General features: G+C 40.2%; 1 pseudogene; it reads right to left on the bottom strand.

Annotated features, from left to right (window-relative positions):
- Positions 1-1,059: 1,059 nt before the first annotated feature.
- Positions 1,060-1,752, bottom strand: LOC122754649 (annotated as a pseudogene).
- Between the last annotated feature and the right edge of the window lie 21,745 nt (positions 1,753-23,497).

Here is a 23,497-nt window from a genome sequence, read left to right as displayed (position 1 = left end):
ATCTGTGGAGTGACAGGAGTATAAGATGACACTAAGGTTACAAACTTGGGTCACTGGAAGGATGGTCATGTCCCTGATAGTAACAGGGTAGTTCTAAATAAGGGTAGGTTTGGAGGGAAAGATAATGAGGTCTGACATGCTTAGTTTGAGATTCCTCTGTATTATCTAGTTGGTGAGGTGGGTGAGGAACCGAGGAAACAGACCAGAACTGAATAAATCAATCTTAGAATCATCTACATAAAGATGATAATCGATGAGAACTGATATTTTCTCATGAGAGTATAGAGAAAAAGAAAAGAGGACCTAGAACAGAGTCATGTGTTACACCCAGTTAGTGGGTATGACATCAATAAACATCTGTTAAGTGTCTACTATGTGCCAGGCATTGTGCCAAGTTTTGGGGATATAATACAAAAAAAGTACCTGCCCTCAAAGAGCTTACAATCTAGTGGGGAAGGCAATACATCTCTGTGCAGCTGGGTGGGAAATATGTCTGAAATGTCATGAGGAGCTCATGATTCTACCCCCCAATCAGAGATGAAGGGTTCTAATGAGGTGTGAGTACCAAGGCTGATATGATCTTACAAGATACTGAGATTCTCCAATGATAAGTTTACTGAGGACAAGGTGGAGAACTCAAAAAATCCAAAGTGAGTGCAGCCAGAGAAGTGGAAGGAACAACGAAAGAAAATGCAGCAAAAGAGACCTGGAAGGCCACATCCTCAGACCCTTTAGTGATATAGTTAGAGATGATGTCAGAAAGATGTGAAGTGGTATATGATTGTAACGAAATACTATTGTGCTATAAGAAACAACAAGCAGTATGGCTTCAGAAAAACCTGGGAAGACTTATATGAACTAGTGCAAAGTGAGGTGAGCAGAACCAAGAAAACATTGTACACAGTAATGGCAATATTGTGTGATGATCAACTGTGAATGGTTTAGCTATTCTGATCAATAAAACCAAGACAATGTGTGTGTGTGTGTGTGTGTGTGTGTGTGTGAGAGAGAGAGAGAGAGAGAGTAATCTAAAGCAGTGTTTATTGAAACCCAAAGCTGCTAAAAGTAGGAAGATACTGAAACTATTAGTTCATCTGGGTTTGAATCTAGTTGTTGCATCTGGCTGGGTATCCCAGTGATCTCAGGACCAATGGTGATGCTGCTGTTGGTGACTTGGTAGCCATACCACCCAGCCCAGCCCTGAGTGTCCCTGCTGCCATGCTGGAAGTAGATGTGATGGACTCCTGGGGGATAGTTGGAGAATGTGTGGGAGACCTCTCTCCACTCAGAGTTGCTCCGTTGATCAAACACCACTTCCTGGGGCTCAAACTTATCTAGGGTATCAGATAGCAAGTGCACACAGATGTAGTAGTTGCAGCCACAATCATATCTGGCAGCAAACCCAAAGTCCGTGAGAAAGCATTTCCTGATTCAGGAGTCTGGAAATTCTTTTCCATAAGGTCCAGGTATGTCTTCTACAATCCAATAATTTTCTGCTCTCCACTCATTTATCAAAAAATTCAACCTGTCTTGGCCACAGGGGTTGTGGATCAGGTTCTTCTGGAGTCTGCAGTGGAAGTCCTCAGAGATGAAGCCCTCTTGCAGGCACTTGCATTTCCATAGGGACACCTGGTTGATGACATCCCTCCAGAGGCTGCAGAGTGGCTGGCAGTGCCTCAGCAGCTTCCAGGCTAGCACCAGGGAGAACAATTCCAGGAGGACTTCCTCAGGCAGCTCATCGATGCTGGCCATGGTGCTATTTTATTTTGGCATTCCTCTCTGGTCTGCAGAAGTTCTTCCTCTCCTGAGGATTTAGGATCTGTTCTCCAAAACCAAGACAGTTCTGAAGGACTTATGATGAAAAATGCTATCCATCTCCAGAGAAATAACTGATGGAGTCTGACTGCAGATTGAAGCATAATTTTTTTTTTTTGGTGAGGCAATTGGGGTTAAGTGACTTGCCCAGGGTCACACAGCTAGTAAGTATTAAGTGTCTGAGGCCAGGTTTGAACTCAGGTCCTCCTGAATCCAGGGCTGGTGCTCTATCCACTGTACCACCTAGCTGCCCCTGAAGCATAATTTTTAAACTTTATTTTTCTTGGGTGTGTGTGTGTGTGTGTGTGTGTGTGTGTGTGTGTGTGTGTGTGTGTGGTGCAACATGACTAATATTAAATAGGTTTTGGGGATTTCACATGTATAATTGATATCACATTTCTTGCTTTGACAACGGGTAGGGGAGAAGTGGGAGGAAGAAAAATTGGAACTCAAAATTTATTTTTCAATGAAATGAAGCAAAGTCCTCAGTTGAGAGGGTTAAGAGATGGTGCAGTGTGAGATTGAGGAGAGAAGAGATTTGCAGCAGATGCTGCAATTATTGTGGGGAATCAGAGAGGAATGACTAGCTTGGGGAATCAATTAGGGAGGAGGAGTCTTGCTGTAGTGAGGTCCTGTGGAGATTATCCAGCATAAATTTTAGTAGGGAGAAGAAACTTCTAGTTGGGAATGGAATGCTGAATCAAAGAAGACTTCATGTAGGAGGTAGCACCTGAGCTGAGCTTTGAAGAAAAATTCTGAAAGGCAACGATGAAGATAGTCCATTCCAGAGACCTATAGAGGATGCCTGCGGACAGGAGATGGCATATCAAGTCCAGGGAACACCTTGTAAGCCAGTTTATCTAGAATGTAGAGTGTATGAAGGGAAGTAGGAAATAACCCTGGAGAGGCAATTTGGAGCCAGATTGTAGAGGGTATTCAATACCACGTTAAGGAGCCTGGGTTTTATTCTAGATTTAATAAGTAGTCAATTATTATGGATTTTGAACAGGAAAATGATAAAAACAGAATAGTGGTCTTCTATGGCACTTTGAGGATAGCTTTATATATGTTTTGATCTTCACAATAGCCCTGTGATATAGTTACTACAGTTATTATCTTCATTTTACAGGTGAGAAAACAAAGGCCCTGAAAACTTGCTTCTGATTACATAGCTAATAATTTTTGGAGGTAGGATTTGAACCCAGGTTTCCCAAATCAAACACAGCTTATTTTTGGCTATACCCATATTACTTCTATTAATTTTCTTAAAATCTTATTTCTTTTCCTATTGTGCTATAAGAAATGTTGAGCAGGCTGATTACAGAAAAACCTGGAAAGACATGAACTGATGCTGAGTGAAAATGAGCAGAACTAGGAGAACATTGTACACAGTAACAGCAACATTGTGCAATGATCAACTGTGATAGACTTAGCTCTTCTCAGCAATACAATGATCCACCACAATTCCAAAATACTCATAATGGAAAATTCTATTGACATCCAGAAAAAGAACTATGGAGTCTGAATGTAGATCAAAGCATAGTATTTTTTTTTACTTTTTTTTTCCCCTTTCTCATGGTTTTTTCCTTTTGTTTGGATTCTTCTTATACAATATGACTAATGTGGAAATTTGTTTAACATGATTATACATATATAACCTATGACAGATTGCTTGCTGTCTTAGGAAGGGAAGAAGAAAGGGAAGGAGAAAAATTTGGAACTCAAAATCATATAAAAAAGAATGCTGGGGGCAGCTAGGTGGCACAGTGGATAGAGCACCGGCCCTGGAGTCAGGAGTACCTGAGTTCAAATCCGGCCTCAGACATTTAACACTTACTAGCTGTGTGACCCTGGGCAAGTCACTTAACCCCAATTGCCTCACTTAAAAAAAAAAGAATGCTGAAAACTATCTTTACAAGTAATTGGGGAAAAATACTATTAAATTTTAAAAATCTTATTTCTTTGATGCCTTTTGTTTCCACAAGACATTCAGTTACAAATATATCTTTCTCCAATTTAGTAAGCTCTTTCTAGTAACAAAGATTTTAAAAGAATAAGAAAAAAGCAATTCAACAATTACAATAATTGACCTCCAGAGTCCTCTTCAACTTTTTTCTCAACTTCTGTTTGGACCAAAGTTAATCATTATTAAATCACATTTAAGTTATTGTTAGTCTTTCATTTACATTGTTGTACTCACTGTGTATATTGTTTTCCTTGCTTAGCTTACTTAACATTGTATCAGTTCATAAATGTTTTCCCATGGATCTCTAAATTCTTTATATTTGTCATTTCTTATGGAACAGTAATATCCTATTATAGCCTTATAGAACAATTTGTTTAGCTGTTCCCCAAACCTACTTTGTTTCTGGTTTTTTGCTACCATAAAAAAAATGTTGCTATGAAAATTTAGGCACCTTTGTTTCTCTCTCTGATCTCTTTGAGGTATATGTCTGTCTATCAGTAGGAGCCCTGAGTCAAAGAATATGGATATTTTAGGCACTTTAAAACAACAACAACAACAATGCCATATTGTTTTCCAGAATGGTTAGGTGATTTCACAATTCCACTAAAGGTGTGTGCATTACAGTCCAACACTGACTATTCCCATGTTTTGTAATCTTTGTTATCTTGCCAAGTATGAAGTGAAACCTCAGAAATTTGGATTTGGATTTTTCTTATTTTTGGTAATTTGGAACAATTGTTGATATTACTGACAATAGTTTACAAAGCTGGGGACTATTTGCATCCTTTAACCACGTATTCATTCAGTCTTCGTTGGGATAGCTTTTGGTCTTTTGTGTTTGTAACCTATATATCTTGGATATTATAACTATTTAATAAAGTATTCTGCTTTCTACTTTAGCATTGTCCTAAATCTCTAAATTAATTTAGATAACATTTTTCTTATATTAGCACAGCTCAACCATTAGCAATGAACATCCTTCCATTCATTTGAATCAATCTTTAGTTGTTCTTTTTTTTTTTTTTCTTTTTAGTGAGGCAATTGGGATTAAGTGACTTGCCCAGGGTCGCACAGCTAGTAAGTGTTAAGTGTTTGAGGCCGGATTTGGACTCAGGTCCTCCTGACTCCAGGGCCGGTGCTCTATCCACTGCGCCACCTAGCTGCCCCCAATCTTTAGTTTTTAAAAATGGTTTTTGTTTTACAAAAATCTTGACTACTTTATAGACCAAGTCTCAGATATTTCATGTGGTTTTTTAAAAATAGAATTTACTGGGGCAGCTAGGTGGCGCAGTGGATAAAGCACCGGCCCTGGATTCAGGAGGATCTAAGTTCAAATCCGGCCTCAGAGGCTTGATACTTACTAGCTGTGTGAACTTGGGCAAGTCACTTAATGCTCATTGCCCTGCAAAAAAAAAAAAAGAAAGAAAGAAAGAAAGAAAGAAAGAAAGAAAGAAAGAAAGAAAGAAAGAAAGAAAGAAAGAAAGAAAGAAAGAAAGAAAGAAAGAAAGAAAGAAAGAAAGAAAATCTCCATGTTCACAGGATTCCAGAACTCCTGAGTTGGGAAGTGATCTCAGAGTTTATCTAATTTAACCCATTCCTGAAAATGAATCAACTTGACAAAAAAACCTGACAACTGGTTCTCTAGCCTCTATTTGAAGACCTCCATTGAGGAGGAACCAACTCCCACCAAAGGCTGTCCATTCAAAGTTGTCTTAGGTCTAAATTAGAACATATTCCTTTCCAGCAAGTCTAAATGTGCTTCTTTGCAACCTCTACCTGTTGCTGAGTTGAAATATTTCCATAAGATTTATGGAAACAATGGAGAATTGCTCCAGATAAGGTATGAAAAGGTTGCCATCTCTATCCACGCACTAACCCTCAGTGCCATAACTTGCTATTGCAAATCATTGATCTATCAGAGTATGGAAGAGCTTGTCCAAAGATTGCTGTAATCTGTGGGTCACACAGCAGTTGCTAAATGAAGATTTGCTGAATGAATGCATGTATGGTACTCTGCTAATATAGATGCCACCCTTAAATGCAAATATTTCAGCTTGGTTTCATTCAGTAAACATTTTTTTAAGCTCTTGAGACACGTACAGTTCTACAGTAATATAACAAGGCTCCCTGTGAAGCAGCTGCTTCTCTCTTTGCTACAATAAACATGTATCATATTGTTTGCAAAAATGCCATTGTGAAATAATGCATGTGCTTATCACAATCTTTTTAATATTCCCAATCAGAAGAAATATGACTTCTCCATCTCATTTCCAAACCCCAAGAAATATTGGTTCAGCTCTGGCTTGATTTCCCAATTGCACTGTGTGCTGACAGCCTGAACTGCTTTATGATGAGTCCAGACCCCATCAAATTAAAGGTGTGTGATGCACTACCTTTTCACCTTTGACCTCCAGAGTCCAAGTCTATTTGGCCTGGCCCCAAATAATAACATTGGATAATTTGCATTTTTGTTGGGGGGGGGAGGCATGTTGTATGGAGTTTTTGAGGGCAACAATACAGCCACAAGCTGTGACATGTCCCTTTGTTGGTTGACTCGGCATCAGACAATTCTCTTGATTTGAGCAAGTGACATGATGACAGAGGACGGAAGGAAGGGATGAAGGGAAAATCTGCCTGATCTGAAATGTGCCTTGGCGCCATTATAATAGAATGTTTATATGAATTTCCTTCAGTTTCCAGCCCTGCCTCTGTATGAGTTGTCACTGTGAAAACCAGGGAAGACGTGGGCTGAAAAATTAGGCCTTTGAATTTGTGTGATGGTCTTTACTTACGCACAGACTTGGCATTGTTTGGGGTGGGTGAGGAGGTGGGCTTGATCCAATCTTTGATGTGCTTCATCTTGACTCCGCAAGCGAAACCGAATCCACTTTGAACTTGCTCTCTCCCCGTTGGTGCCCTTGTTGCAGTTATTCATCACCCAAGTGCTTCCCTCTGACGATGTATTACAGCTATACATCATGGAAGTGAGCTACCGCTTTCCTAATGCATTGCCCTTATACATCAACAAAGCGAGCTGGGCCTCTCGTAATATATTAGTGTAATACACTATCAGGGGGAGGCATATTGATAGAGGGAAGCTGGTCGATCTATGAATTGTGGATATCTAGAAAGTTCGGGTCAAGAGAGTAATGCAGATTTCAGGTTGGATTGATGTGGCTATGAATGGTGTTTTATGATATAAAGTTTGCCTCTGGTTTAGAAAGTAATTTAATGTGGGTGACAGGTCAGGTTCAGGTTAAGAGAGGTTGACGTGGTGAGATATCTGTAGATCTTGGAAGATGTATTTCAGGAATAAATTACAAATCTGGATACTTTTATTTCATTCTGTATGTGTCAGAGGGCATATCAGAAAATGGGCAAGAGATGGAAGGGAGGGGGGAAGAGGAAAGTTTTGCACATAAAGCAAAACAGTTCCCCTTACCCTTCTTGCCAGAAGGACAAAGGAAATGTTATTTGTGCTTGTGTCCAAACAAAGAGAGCATGTTGTTGACTGCCTCCCAAGGGGCTGTCGCCTATGGGAGTTGGACAAAATATATGCAAAGGCATGGAGAGCTGGCCACGGTAATAGAGAAAAGAGAGTTAAGATTGGCTCTGTCCATATTCGTGCTGTATGTGCATCAGTGCATCTGCTCAGAGTTATTCCACTTCTTTCCAGGCCAGGTGGGAAGTGATTCTCTTCCTCATATGAAACCTTTATTTGCCACCCAGTAAAGTACCAGGCCTACAAATTAGCTCCACACTTGGGCCCAGCACTATAAAAAAATCAAGCCTAAGCACAGAATTGGAAAGTAATCATTTAAATTTTTTTTAAATTAACTTTTATACTCAGTAGCAAAGTTTATGCCTCTTGTGACATGGATATGATGGAGAGAACACAGAATTTGAAGTTAGTAGATTGAGTTCAAGTTCTGATCTCTGCCACTTAGGGATAACTATATGATTTTAGGTACATTGCATATCAGCTCTGTGACCTTCAGCTTCCTCAATTGTACAGATTTTGTTGTTGTTATTGGTGTTTCATTCTTGAAGAGGACCAATGACATCATGAGGGTGATGTCTCAACTTGTGGATGAATCTGCACAAAGTTGTCAGCCTCACTCTCTCCACCAGAGTCAGACCTTTTAGGATAGACCTGATGGCCACTCTAAGACTGTGGCCAAATCGCAGCCTCACAGTGCCCAAGGTAAATCTATGATATAAGTTACGGACAAGTTGTCAAATTCCAGAGGAGGGAATTTCCATAGCAGGAGAAGGGAGAATAAACATCTACTACATGGGGAGCAGCTAGGTGGTGCAGTGGATAGATCACTGGCACTGGATTCAGGAGGACCTGAGTTCAAATCTGGCCTCAGACACTTGACATTTACTAGCTATGTGACCCTGGGCAAGTCATTTAACCATCACTGCCCCGCACAAACAAATAAAAACATAAATATTTAACAAACAAAAAATATATACTACATGCCAGGCAGGGCAGTGAGTGCAGTGTTACGGTGGATAGAGTGCTATGTCTAAAGTTAGGAAGACCTGGATCTAAATCCAATTTCAGACACTTAGTAGCTGCATGACCCTGGGCAAGTCACTTAACCCTGTTTGCCTCAGTTTCCTCATTAGTAAAATGAGCTGGAGAAGGAAAATGCAAACCACTCTAGTATCTTTACCAAGAAAACCCTAAATGGGGTCATGAAGAGTCAGACATGACTGAAATGACTGAATAAGAAAAATGTCAGCCATTGTGCTAAGCACCTTACAAATATCATTTGATCCTCACAACAGCCCTGCAAAAGAGGTGCTGTAATTATCTCCATTTTACAGTTGAGGAAACTAAGGCAAATATAGGTTCGGTAATTTGCCCAAGGTCACATAGCTAGTAAGTGTCTGAACCTGGATTGGGACTTAGGTCTTTTTGACTCCAGGCCCAACTTTCTACCCATGAAACTACCTAGCTGCCCAAAGTTACCTATTTCAGTGAAATCACAAGTCTACACTGACATGAAAACTTCGTGGGGAATCATGTAATAAAGGAATTTGTAAACTTTAAAATACTCTATAACTATGAGGAATTGTTAGAGTTTTGGATGCTGCCATTGCTTTTTTTTTTTTTTTTGCAGGGCAATGAGGGTTAAGTGACTTGCCCAGGGTCACACAGCTAGTAAGTGTCAAGTGTCCGAGTCTGGATTTCAACTCAGGTCCTCCTGAATCTAGGGTCAGTGCTTTAGCCACTGTGTCACCTAGCTGCCCCCACTGCCATTGCTTTTAATACCCTACCACCCTCACCTGCAGCTCCATGGGTGACAGGAGTAGTGCTTAGCCCTGTATAGCAGTGCTGACACACAGCAGGTGCTTCATAAATGAATGATTGGGTAGTAAGGACAGTACCCAAGAACGGGGGCTTCTTGTGCCACTTCTCACAAACCTTCTCACCTTTTGGATTTGTACCTGGTGCAGTTGCTATCTCAGAATTCATTTGATGAAAAAAAACAGTCCTGGGAAATTTCAAAAGAATCAGTGTAACTTTGGGCTGCTGGGTGGCATGGGGCACTGTGCCTCTAGTCAGGAAAGCCCTGAGTTTAAACATGGCTTCAAATTAGCTACTGTTAACCCAGGGCAAGTCACTATTAAGCTGTCTGCCTAGTTTTCTCAAATGTAAAATGAAGATAATATTCACACCTACCTCCCAAGGGTTGCTGTGAGGATCAAACAAGATAATACTGGTAAAGCACCAGGCCGATAGTAAGCGGTTAATAATTGCTTGTTTCCTTCCTATACATTTTGAAGGCCTATTCTTTAAGGCCTGTCTTCAAGGCCCATTTAAACATTTAGCTGCATATTTCTATACTATAAATGCCATGAGGAGCAAACAAACACAAAGAATTCTTTTCAATCAGCAATAGACAAGCAAAGTCCGTGGAAACGTAGAGTGTTTGCAAGAGGGTACCAGGAGTGACAAGTGGCTCACTAATGGTACCTATAGGTAAACCAGAAAACCCTCTCTATCATTAGCATTCTAATAAATGGCAGCCCAGGCCTTAGTTAGTCATATCCTGGGTTCCCTGGCTTCTTCCTAAGCAAAAAGATTCCCTTCCTTTTAAACTTTAAAAAATTAAAGGGGGAAGAGACAATTCATCTTTGTCAGAGACATCCCCAGGAAAGGCTCCTAACTCCAAAGGAAACTGAATAGTTTGTTCCCAAAGAGAGGCCTTCCCCAGTTGGGGCCAGACTGGACAGAAAAGGCCTGTGTTCTATTCCTATCATTCCAGGCTGTTGAGAACTATGGGCCCTTTGTACAAGAGAAGCAGCCGTGAGTCCCCTGTGAACTCAGCCCTTGTGCCAGTAATCTTAAGGACTGTTCTGTTCTTCTCCTCATTAGACACATTCCCAGGGCAACATTCCATACGAGAATGGAAAATGGCACAAAACCAATGCATGCAGCAGTAATGATGAAAACAAACTTTTTAAAGAATGCAGTCAGCCATTTTCTCAAAGATTTGGTCTTTAATGAGGGCAGAATACCACAAAGTTGAAAGCTAATCCACATCTTACTACAGTAAATCCCTTGATAGAATATTAATCTCTTTTTCATAATATTATCTTTGGAGTCAAATCTTGCATCCACTATATACTGTGCAACTTTGAGTAAATCACCTCAGTTTCCTTATCTGTGAAATGAGACATTTGGTCTAGATTATCTTTTTTTTTTTTTTTTTGTGGGGCAATGGGGGCTAAGTGACTTGTCCAGGGTCATACAGCTAGCAAGTGTCAAGTGTCTGAGGTCGGATTTGAACTCATGTCTTCCTCAATCCAGGGCCAGTGCTTTATCCACTGCACTACCTAGCTGCCCCCTAGATGATCTTTAATTATGAAATAAATCTATGCTTTCCCCAGGTGGCTAACACCATGACTACAATGCCCTCTCTCTGCACCCCCGTCTCCCACAGTAGAATGTAAGTTTCCTGAGGGCAGGGACCATTTTTGTCTTTTCTTCAAAACCTCAACACACAACATGTGCTTGGTCCATAGAAGGTTCTTTTTTTTTTTTTTTTGTGGGGGGGAGAGGCAATGAGGGTTAAGTGACTTGCCCAGGGTCACACAGCTAGTAAGTTAGTAAGGTGGGATTTGAACTCAAGTCCATCTGAATCCAGAGCCAGTGTTTTATCCACTGCACCACCTAGCTGCCACCATAGAAGGTTCTTAACGGATGATTTATTAATTAATTGAACAAAATACTTGGGCGAATCACAGGTGCCCCCCTTAAATAGAAGAAAATGATAGGTAGGTAGATAGATAGATGAATAGATAGAAAGATAGATGAATGGATGGATAGATAGATAGATAGACGGACGGACGGACGGATGGACGGACGGACGGACGGATGGACGGACGGACGGACGGACAGACAGACAGACAGACAGACAGACAGACAGACAGACAGACAGACAGATAGATGGATGGATGGATGGATGGATGGATGGATGGATGGATGGATGGATGGATAGACAGACAGATGGATGGATAGACAGATAGATGGATAGATATAGATAGACGGATAGATAGATAAATATTCACATATATGTGTATTTATATACATATAGTATATAAAGCTATATACATAGCAGCACTCATGTTGTGCAAATATACATGTCCCAAAGGGCAGGAGAAATCCTTTTCCACCCTATTCTCAGCCCCATGTCCAGTCGAGCCTGAGACCCTCCCTGCCCTTTGTCTTCCCCTCCCCTTTCCTGGTTGCATAGTTTACCTTATAGCAGCCAAGCAACGAACCTCAAAAATACTTGATTTTTTAAAAATTGGACCTGTAATTTATTTTTATTTATTTTTATTATTTCCATTTTATTTTATTTTTCAATCAACAAGCTGCATGAGAACAGGCACATTTGTGAACTTTTTATTTCATTAGAATAAGGAATACCAGAGATGGTAACTGTCTCTTCCAAGGCAGATTAGCAATTTTTTTTTCAAATTATATTTCTTCCTTCCTTCCTTCCTTCCTTCCTTCCTTCCTTCCTTCCTTCCTTCCTTCCTTCCTTCCTTCCTTCCTTCCTTCCTTTTCTTCTTTCTTTCTTTCTTTCTTTCTTTCTTTCTTTCTTTCTTTCTTTCTTTCTTTCGGGCAGTGAGAGGTTAAGTGACTTGCCCAGGGTCACACAGCTCGTAAGCGTCAAGTGTCTGAGGCCAGATTTGAACTCAGGTTCTCCTCAATCCAAGGCCGGTGCTTTATCCACTGTGCCACCTAGCTGCCCCCAAAATGAACAATTTTTCAAAGAAAAATGTAAATGATGTTTGCAGTAGAAGCTCAGAATCAGCCCAGCAACCAAACACTAAAAACAATTTTGGGTCCATAGAGTGAACAGCACCATTATCTGCTAAGTGAATGAAATATAAGACTGATTCCTTGCCCTCTGACTGCTTACCATTTAGGCAGAAAGACAAAACTCAGGCATAAGAAGAAAATCAAGGAATGGCGATGTACCATGTGAGTGGGGGTGAAGTTGTGTAGCTAGTATCATGGGTGCTGAGAGAAATCAGAGAAGGGGAGATCAGTGTCACCCGGGAAAGCAGCAGAAGAAAAAGGAGAGATTGTTTGAACAGTGTGTCTTCCTGGACCCAGTGGGAAAAAAAAAAAAAAAACAACAAACAGCTGGGCATCCTTGGGCTGCTTCCCTGGGTAGTGAGGGCAAGGGACAACATGAACCAATGAATCTGAGGAAAAATATTTCCTTCTCACCAGGCTTCCTGGCACCAAAACCCAGTCAAACCAAATGGCTGGGTACAGGACAAGGAAGGACCAGCGCCCTTGTCCTTCTGGGCTCATCCAAGTCTGTTCTCTGTGCTACACATATATTTACATGTGAAGGAACTAAGCACCAGAAGTGAAGTGATGCCCCAGGTCACCCAGCTACCCTCTACATCTAAAAATGGGATATCCGCTACTTCCTTAAAATTACATCTTGATGAAAGAATGGGGATATCTATGTATGTGTGTACATATATGTGTATATATATATATGTGTGTAGCATATGTATATTTGTGCCTCAAATTGAGAGTATTGAATTTTTCTTGTACAATGAAAAGCAATCTAGAAGTTCTGAACTGAGTAGATGACCCATTCTAATTTTGCAGGATCTAAAGCTGGAAGGAAACTTTAAAGTCATTTCAACCAGCCTTCACATTTTATAGACAAGAAAACAGAGGCTCCAAGAAATTAATTGATTTTTAGCATGTTACACAGGTAGTAGAGTAAAAATTTGCACCTAAGCTCTAAATTCTAAATTTTCTTCTATACCATGCTATTTCTATAAATTATATAATTTATAGACTAATATAATTATATTCTATAACATATATTTTTTATATGTACAGCCAGAGACAGAGGGAGGAGGGGGGAAAGAGAGAGAGAGAGATAGATAGAGAGAGAGAGAGACAGAGACAGAGACAGAGAGACAGAGAGAGACAGAGAGACAGAGATAGAGAGACAGAGACAGAGGCAGAGAGAGACAGACAGAGAGACAGAGCCATGGGAATGAGAATATGGTATAGATTAGATGGTGCCTAAGGTCCTTTTCAGTTCTAACATTCTATGAGTCACTATTTTGGAATCATGAGAGTGATTTTTGCTTGGCCTAACCAGTTTCTAAAGAGAAAAGCCTGATCAGCTCAGTAAAGATACTGCCTGAAATTGATTAGGATAATGATCAGATTAAGAGGGAAAATATTAAATTAATGCTAATATTAGAAGTTTCTCTTGAGTTCACCTTTGACCAAGTTGAAAGGAGAATCGATGGAGGAAGTGCTTAAGGAGAAATTGTACAGAGAAAGTTAAGTTGCTGCTTGAGGAAGCAAAATTTATCTAAAATTTGTCCTTTTTGTTTACTCTCATTATGTAATGTTCTGTTTTGCTTGGGAAGCCTATAAAATGTGAGTGGAAATGGTTTGTGTCTAAGAGATTTTTAAGGGCAGGATGGATCTCTCCCTTTGAATTCTTCTCTCTCTAAGTAGTAATACTTAGAATAATTTAATAAGTGAATTTCTTTCCGGCAGATTTGTACCTCACATGGAGAGTATTGGATTTTTCTTGTTTAATACAAAGCACTGTGGAAGTTCTGAACTGAGTAGATGACCTGTTCTAATTTTGCAGGATCTAAATCTGGAAGCAAACTTTAAGGTCATTTCATCCACCCTTCTCATTTTACAGATAAGAACAGAGACTCTAAGAAATTAAGTCATTTTTAGCACACCAAAGATTTGAACCTAAACCCTAAACTCGAAATTAAGTGTTCTTCTACACTGTGCTCTTTCTTTTCCTTTCTGGTCCTGTCTTTGGCCTCTTTTGGTAACCACACACTTTAGCACAGTGCCCGGCACATAGCAGTTGCTTGATCAATGTTTATTGATTGATTGATCCAAAGCTTTGTCTGGCACAAGGTTCCTTTCTTTCATATAGTAAAATCTTTCTTGACTTCTTGTGAGAGGAATTTTCATGTTTCCATATTTATCCATCATTACATAGTTGGAATTATACAATATGTATATGGTATCATGTAAGTAATACTCTACAATGATTAGAGGCAGCATGGAATAGTGATTAGAGAGAGTGCCTCAGAGTCAGAACCGCTTGAGTTCAAGTCCAGCCTGACTCGCCTGTGGGATCCTGGCATCCCACTCAAACTTTTCATGTCTTGGGCAACTTTCTAATATCATAAATTGTAGAACAGGCACCTGTCAGCCTTGGTAGAGGAAGTTTCCTCATTGGGGAGATGCCAGTATTTATGAACTCCCAGGTCCAGACTCAAACCCCAGGGCTTAACACAGTGCCTGACACATACTGGTTTGGCTGACTGCTAGTTGACTGAAACCCAAACCAAAAATGTGATGATTACGTCTTGGGCAACAATAGCAACTTCTAAGAAATTCAAAATCTTTCAAGTGATATGATTTAAATACATAACAATAGCTCTATGGAAGTGGGTAAGAAACAGGCATTTGTTTGACAAATAGAGAATCACAGATTAACCTCAAGTATCTTGACTCCAACTCCAATTTTGTTACCGGTTTATAAAATGGACATTTTTTGACAAAGAGGTTATACTATTGATTTAAAGGAATGGAAGTGAATTTTAATATTCTCTTGCATGTACTATCTGTAATAATTTTCAAGGCCATTATCTATCCATCTGACAAAAACATTCAAGAGGTATGCTATCTTACCACTGTGTGTATGCCCCTATAGATACCTACACATATACATAGCTGTATATACATATGTATGCCTATATATGCATACACACAAATGCTCACATACATGTAGGTGGTTAGATTGATGATGTAACAAGGAGTATCCTGACACATCTCAGATCTGACAATCAATGATTATTCCTGGGAGGACAGATAATAACACCCAAAGGAATCTAGAATGCATTACTAAGGATTGTGAAGTCCTGAACTGAAGACTTTAGGGGCCCAGCAGGTATTTTTACCACTACTTCCAGTAGAAAGAAGGTGATTCAAAAGAGAGATTTGGGTACTAAATAGCTGGCTATGAAGATGATTTGGATTTCTGGGTCTTGGCTTAAAACTTAAGAATGATGGACTCAGGGGGCAGCTAGGTGGCACAGTGGATAAAGCACCGGCCCTGGATTCAAGAGGACCTGAGTTCAAATCTGACCTCAGACACTTGACACTTACTAACTGTGTGACCCTGGGCAAGTCACTTAACCCCCATTGCTCTGAAAAAAAAAAGAGTCAACTGAAATACTTCTGGTTGGTCTTTCTATGTTAAGTCTCTCCCTACTCAAGTCCATTCTCTACTCCATCTTCACAATGATCTTTTTAATGTACAGTTCTTGACCATATCATGGTCTACTCCCCTACTCAGTAAACTCCACTGGCTCCCTAGTACCTCTAGGATCAAATATGAAATCCTCTGTTTGTCTTTCAAAGCCCTCCTTTTTACCTTTCTGATCTTATACGTTGTTTCATTCCATGTACTATGTGATCCAGTGACACTGGCCTTGCTGTTCCTTGCATAGGACACTCCATCTCCTATGTCTTTTCATTCACTCTTCCCCAGGCATAAAGTGTCCCTCCCTTCTCATCTCTCCCTTCTGGCTTCCCTGTGATCCTTCAAATCTCAGCTCAAATCCTTTTTACCTTTTTCATGGTCTTCCTCAATTCTAGTAGTGCCTTGCCTCTGAAATTACTTCCCATATTCTCTGTATATATCTTGTATGTACTTAATTGTTTGCATGTTGTCTGCCCCAGTAATTTGTGAGTTTCTTAAAGTCAGGGGCTGTTTTTGCCTCTCTTTATATACCCAGTGTTTGGCACTGTGCCTAGCACATAGTAGGCATTTAATAAAAATTTATTGACTTGACTTGTCTTGACCTCTTGAGCTTTTCTTCGTCCATAGGACTTCTTCATTGTATTTGGTATTTTCTTCTTTGTAAGCATATCTATAGTTTTGGTTTCTGGATTGAAGTTTTATGCTTGGGTAATAAATCTGCTCTTTCCCATACTCTTGGATAGTGTGGGCAAGCCCTGCTTCGTCCTGAATCTGGTGGGTAAAGACTAGGTCCTGATTTGTGTAGGAATTCTGGGTTTTGGCTCAGTCTCCTGGTGGTTCAATATGGGTTTTGGCCATGCTTCTTTCTCTGCCTACTTCTCCACAGTCCTATGCCCAGAATTAACTCTATCCCTTTCTGTGAATCTGACAGACCAAGACCTCAGAAAACTCTCTTCTCATGTGCCGCCCTGGCCTATTTTTTTCCTGTGCCTCCTGTACTGAGTGCTTTGTGCTGGTCTCACTCTGTCTATTCCTGGGCCTCTTGCAGGGCTGCCCAGGTGCTTCACTGGGGGCTTGTATCCCACTCTGTGTTCCTGCTGTTTGCAGGCATGAATTGGTTTTCCCTTCCTGCCCAGTCTGGCTCATGTCCTCTGAATTCTGGAAGTCCTTTTGTAAAGCTCTGGTTTGTATTAGGGAACTTATAGGGTATCTCAGATTTTCTTTATCACAGCTATGTCTGGTCCATCTTTAGAGATTTCTTGGGCTGTATGTGAGAATTCAAAGCTCTTCTAGAGCCTCACATGCTGCCCTCTTCCCACAATGCTTAGTATTCTTTTCATTCCTCCATGGTCCACCCCAGTTGTGGATAACTGAGAAAAGTGAGCCAAAACATTTGATCCACACAATGCTTTCTTTTCTATAGCTATAAACTCCAATAAAATAATGACACCCAAGTTTAGCTATAGGAGAGAAAGAGAAAATTACACTTTCCTTTTGTAACGATTGGAATGACACCACCTGCTGGAGACTTACTGTAGAAAAGCACCGCCATGAGGTGAATGTCTCTGAGGGCAAGACCATGCGTCTTTTCTTTGGTATCAGGAAGTGATATTTGCTGGTGGGAGGAAGAAGGGGGAGCCTGGCGCTCTGACTCATGCTCTTTTCATGTGGACTCTGGAGGAGATCGGAGCTAGGAATGCTCTCTCCCTTTAAAAAGAGAGAGAATATTTGTAAAACTGGCCCTGGATTCAGGAGGACCTGAGTTCAAATCCAGCCTCAGATACTTGACACTTAACTGTGTGACCCTGGGCAAGTCACTTAACCCTCATTGCCCCACAAAACAAGTCTGACTCGGTTTGGTGGCATGGACATATATTCCATCCACCTCTTTTAATAGATAGATGAATCTAGGCCTTTCTCTCTCTCTTTACCAAATTCTTATTCTCCTTAATAAATGCTTAAAAGTCTAACTCTTGATAAAGCTTATAATTTATTGGCGACCACTCATTAGATATTTTAGGCAGACTAGCTAGAATTTTAGCCATAACACTTTCTTCTTTCCAGAACAGTGCCTGGCATATAGTAGGTACTTCATAAATGTTTATTGATTGATTCTTTGCAGAAATGAAACACTGCATATTCTTTCAGACTCTGTTGATATGATGGTTTTAATGAGTTTCTTTTTTCCCCTCTTTCTTTTTTATCCTTTGTTAAAATGAGCAGGAGAGAGAAATATATTTGAAACAGAGGTGATGTCAAAGCAAAAATTATCAAAACAATTTAAAAAAGAAAATAGCAGTACATATTTAATTGCTATGTTTGCAAAGTATAATCTAAGAGATAAAATATATAAGATTTAAGAGAAATATTATACTCAAGTACAAATTCCTGACTAATTTAAACTGCCATTAATCACTACTTAGCATATATACCCTGACCCTTTCCTCTCTTCCCTCCTCCCCCAAACCAGGCTAAGTACTAACTGTATTCAACTCACATGGAAATATTTGTTATGGTTAGAATACTTAGCAACCTAGTTGCTATAGTCTCTCATTCCAATCTGCTTTGAGACTCTATGCTCGTAGGATAGAAACATTTTAACTAAACTCTTCAAATTCTAAAACTTTTATTATCTTTCTATTGTTGGAAATGTGAAAGGGACCAGATCTTCTTTTTCTTCTTGAGTATTTAAAAGCATATTTTGAAGAGAACAGAACATATCAAAGCACAAATTATATGGTGGTTTTCTCCTTGTCTCTATAGTAGAGTTAGTTGGTATGTGTTCTCATTAATATCCAGAACTAATATTAAACAAATAACCCCATCCTGAGATTTTTTATGATGTATTTTGTCTCCCAAGCAAAGATAAAATGAGATCACAGACATGAAAATACTTTAGGAGACTCAAAAGTTCTATACAAATGTAAGTTATTATTATCATATTGACTCATCCTCATGAGTTTGGCCTCTATAAGGCATGGCTGGCATCAGGCAAGTGGCTAATACTTGTGGTGTCTTCTGTGTGGAAATACAGAAATAACTTGCTCCTATGGAACTGCAAGTGTGAGATTCTATAGAGACTAATTTCTCTCGGAGCCCAATAATGGCATGTCAGGATAGCTAAGAGAAGCCGGTTTGTCAAGTTTAGGATGCTCATCTGTATTTCACATTCTCTGAGCTAAAGATGTACTGCTGGTCATCCTATTTATCGTCTTAGTCTATCTCTCAGTAGTGGACACATAAATAGACTAAGTTGACTTTACCTATTTGGAGGCAGAAGGAGAGAGTGAGCTAATTCTTAGCTCACTGGTTTGATGTTCAAAAGGCCCTTTATACCAAAATAACTGCCTTTGAAATTCTCCCATTAAAGAATTCATTATTTTGATACAACAGAAAGATGGCAGATAATGGTTGGGTTTTTTCTAGGCAAGAGGATTTTTTGCAATGGCATCTGTTTGATTCAAAAGAGTTTGTGCTGCTCCCTTGTTGAAGGATTATGGGTCACCTGAGAAGTAGTAGTGATATCTGAGGACTCTTGTGCTTGTAAAATTCCTGAGGGTCTCCAACTGCTATGAAAGGCATATTGATGGTTTACTTCTATACCTCCCAGGATCACAATCTAGACCCATGATTAGGCTCCCCTAAAAAGTCTACCAGGCAGTCCCCCTTCCAAAGCAATGTAAAGGCAAAGCAGTGGTCATTCACCAGATTAGACAATGTCAGATACCAAGAATAATGAGTCTGCCTTTGCTGATTCATGATAAGAGATTCAGGAATTGGGGTGTGCAGTTATAGTTTATAGGATCATAATTTTAAGGCTAGAAGGGATGTCAGAAGCCATTTAATCCTACCCCCTCATATTAGAAATGAAGAACTGACACTCAAGGAAGTGACTTGCCCAGAATCACCTAGTAAATAAATGTTCAAAGTGGCATTTGAAAGCAGACCCTTCTAAATCCACGTCCAGTGCACAGAATCTACCTATTAGATAGGAGAAATACGTAGTTTGAAGGTGGCTAAGTAGTATAGTGGATAGAGTGCTGGGCCTGGAGTCAAGAAGACTCATCTTACTGAGTTCAAATCTGGCCTTTGGCACTTACTAGTTATGAGACCCTGGGTAAGTCACTTAAACCCTGTTTGCCTCAGTTTCCTCATCTGTCAAATGACTTGGAGAAGGAAATGGCAAATGATTCTAGTATCTTTGGCAAGAAAACCCCAGACAGAATCACAAAGAGTCAGACATGACTGAAACAATGGAACAACAACAAGAACATTGGCAGATTGACAGTATCCCTTTGGAATATGTCTTTGTACTTGTGTATCCAACAGCTAGAACTGACTACTCATCATATCCTATAGACTTAGTCAAAGCAGGAAAGAATTGCTATTTAATAAGCAAGTCTGTCATCAAGAAGCTCTTTGACTCGTGGACAAGTTATTCCATTTTTCTGGGTCTCAGTTTCCTCATCTGTAAAGTAAGAGGGCTTGGACTCATGATTGCTGGAGTCCTTCCTGGCTCTGTCTTTTTATGAAATATCCACATTTGAGTCATTAGTCTAAGAAAGGGAATATAATATAGGGGACACATGTGTATCGATGTCTAGGTGAGAGAAATGCCAACCGTTATAGAGAAGAGAGTCTTCTTGCCATGTCTAGTTGACTTTCATTTTTTCTTAGAGTTGGGATGATAGGAATAGGGGGGAGTGGGTAATACAGTCAGAGGCAATAGAGATCTCCTCATATGGTCTCCTCAGTTGGAGTGAAATTATATGAGGGTGCAGGAAATCACTGATGGAAGCTCCCCATACCAACCCTTTGCCCTTAAATTGATCCATATTTCAGTGCAACTTTACTCGTTCTACCACCTTAGTTATGCCCTGGCATGGATAACATATGTAACTGATTTGTGGAGTCCCAAAGCACATCTGGCACTGACCTCCACCCCCAAATGTTCCAGCTTATACTCCTAGATGGAAGAGTTAGATAGTAGCCAGTCAAGCAACTGCCCCAGTTGAGAGATATAACTTCTTGAAAGGAATTCTTCAGCAACTGAGTTTGCCTCTCTAGCCTTAGTTGTCCCCATAAATACACCCACTAAGGGATAACTGAGTATTATCAGAGCCAAAAGGGGTAGGATCAAACCTTCTTTTCTCTTTTGACACACTGGGAAATGCACCATTCTTTTGGCAATGAAACTGTTGATGTTTCATCTGATTACATCCATGACACACATCTTCAGAAAATGTTTGAAGACAGAAAATGCAAACTATAGAGTTATATGACAGCTAATGTTGATATTTCCAAAGTATAGCGTGATAGTGGACCATAATCATTGGCTAAACTTATAATGTTTTCAGGAGAATAAGAAGCTCCACTAAATCAGCTATTGCACTATCTTGGCCATATAGGCAATGGATTGGTCTAATGAGAAACACATGAGCACATCTTAAGGGTTAAAAAACGGCTCCTAGCAAAGTCCCTTTTACATATGCTAAGAATTTTCTGGTTTACCCTTTTGCCTCTTAAGCATTCATACGATTATTGGAAAGTTCAATGGTTTTTAAAACAATAAAAAATTATTCTATTGTGTTCTGCTCCTTCCCCACCCTCGCCCCAAGAGATTCAGAAGGACTTAGTGGCCAGTGACATAAATGGGTTTGACTCAGCAGATAGGATGCTGACGAGTCACTGACTTGGTCCCCTGATCATTTTCTTTAGGAGATGTTGAAATATTGAGGCTGACACTCTTTAATCTACCACCACAAAAGCATAATCCTCAAAATAATTGCTGGGAAATGCAAGGGTGGTGATGTCATGGTTTTGCCTCACTTGGTATTTGCTAAATCCGCAGGGCAGGAATGGGTCTCCTTTAAAGTTCCCAGTGATTTATGCAAAGAGACCTGACTCTTGGATGTTCCTGCAGCAATAAGTATAGGGCATTCAAAAAGCATTTAAGAAAGAAGCCCCACTCCAGTGTTTGGATAGGGTCTTTGGCAGCCTGCTGTGGCCGGGCACTTTATTTGAAATAGCACCAGAGAAATAGGAGACGTCAGAAGGTTTTCCTTTGCTGCTTTGCCTTGAAGTTAACTTCAGAATTGATTTGTATGGAGAAAAGGCAGGGCAGCTGATATGATTTTAGCATTCACTGGGGGTCATGAGTTCCTTTCCTGGGGAGGGGAAGGAATGTCAGATCTTCCCTTATGTACTGTTTGACAAGAGCCCCTTCCCTGTCCTTAAATGTGCTTCTCAAAAAGGCTCAACCGTCTCAAACTCAGAGTTGTCATGGTCAATAAGAATGTAGACTGACATGTAGAGGACATTCTGAGGTTGGCAAAGTGCTTCCTCAAGGCTATAACACCCCTGTTGTTGTATAAATGGTGTTATTCCCATTTTACAGATGACCATTGGAGAGGTAAAGTGATTTGTCAAAGGTCATACAGCCAATAAGTGGCCTAACTGGTCTGCTAATATGTCCAAGTCCAAGCACTTGCTTTTTTGATTCCCTTTGTGACCATGGTACTCAGCAGTGAACTTGACTCTATGAAAATCCATCAGAAAGGATCTTAGGGCTTCCCTTCCTTAGGGGGTGGTGTTCTTCAAATAAAGGCTGGCTAACTACTTGGCATGAATGTTATACAGAGGATTCTTGTTTAGGCAGGGGTTTGACTAGTTGGACTTCTAGGTCCTTTCCAACTTTGAGATTCGGTGAGCCCGGTCTTTTTACTTAAATCTAGATCTCTATTAGATCATGTTGCCCCTGGGTTGACAGTCCCCAAGCATAGGTCTAGACTTAGAGTTTAGATCTTGACTTAATTATTTTCAGTGGTGGTTCAGAGAATCGGACTTAAGGTAGAGCTAGGAAAAAAGACCTTCAAGTTTCTCTAGTTCCTTCCTTTTCTAGAACTGAGGCCCAAAGAGAGGAAGTGTCTCACTTGTGGTCATATAGTTGGTCAATGGTAGAGTAGGAACTGGAACCCAGATTTACTAATACCCCATCTAGTGATCACTGACTTGTTCAAGGTCACAAGGAAGTAAATGGTAGAACTGGATTTTGAAGGCAGGTCCTCCAACTCCAGTTTAGTACTCTTTCCACTGAGACAAGCTTCCTCTAAATTCAATAAAATTCTTGTCATCATCACCCTTCAGTTTTCTACAAAATGACTACCAAGCTACATAGGCCACTTAATGTTGATGTGTAACAAAAGAGGCTTGGGGGCAGCTAGGTGGCGCAGTGGATAGAGCACCGGCCCTGGAGTCAGGAGGACCTGAGTTCAAATCCAGCCTGAGACACTTAACATTTACTAGCTGTGTGACCTTGGGCAAGTCACTTAACCCCAGTTACCTTACCAAAAAACAAACAAACAAACAAACAAAAGAGGCTTGCTCGGATTTACAAAAGTCAGCACTGATGTGTACAAACAATCCTTTTACAGGCCTGACTCCATTATTACACCAGCCGTCTCTAAAAGGTTCAAGGGGGGTCCAAACCAGAGTGCCCATTTCTGTCCTTCTAGTGATAGCTCCTCTGAGTCCTGTGTTAACGGGTGAGCTCATCTAGAGGCTTAGTAATGATGACCTGGTCCTTAAAATATCTAATACTAGTAATCAAACTCCAGAAACTTCTTCAGTGCAAAACAATTCTTCAGCTTAGGGAGCTAAAGAGCCCATCTATCTTCTTCCAGGGTCAGTAATCACTCCCTGCTGAGAGAAGATGTGACCAACATAATTCAAAGAGGTTCTACAAAACTGTCACAAGCCGGTTTACTGCTTTAAGCCAGAAGCTTCTAGCCAAGCTAATGACTAAGTCTTCTCTCTTTAAGAACTTCCAAAGAATTAAGCAGAATATCATATTGATAAACCAACATTTCCAAATAGTTCACATCCTTAGTAATCTTTCCTA

This window comes from Dromiciops gliroides, chromosome 4 (assembly GCF_019393635.1).
Source record: "Dromiciops gliroides isolate mDroGli1 chromosome 4, mDroGli1.pri, whole genome shotgun sequence".
Lineage (NCBI taxonomy): Eukaryota > Metazoa > Chordata > Mammalia > Microbiotheria > Microbiotheriidae > Dromiciops > Dromiciops gliroides.
This window is presented reverse-complemented; position numbering and strand designations above follow the sequence as displayed.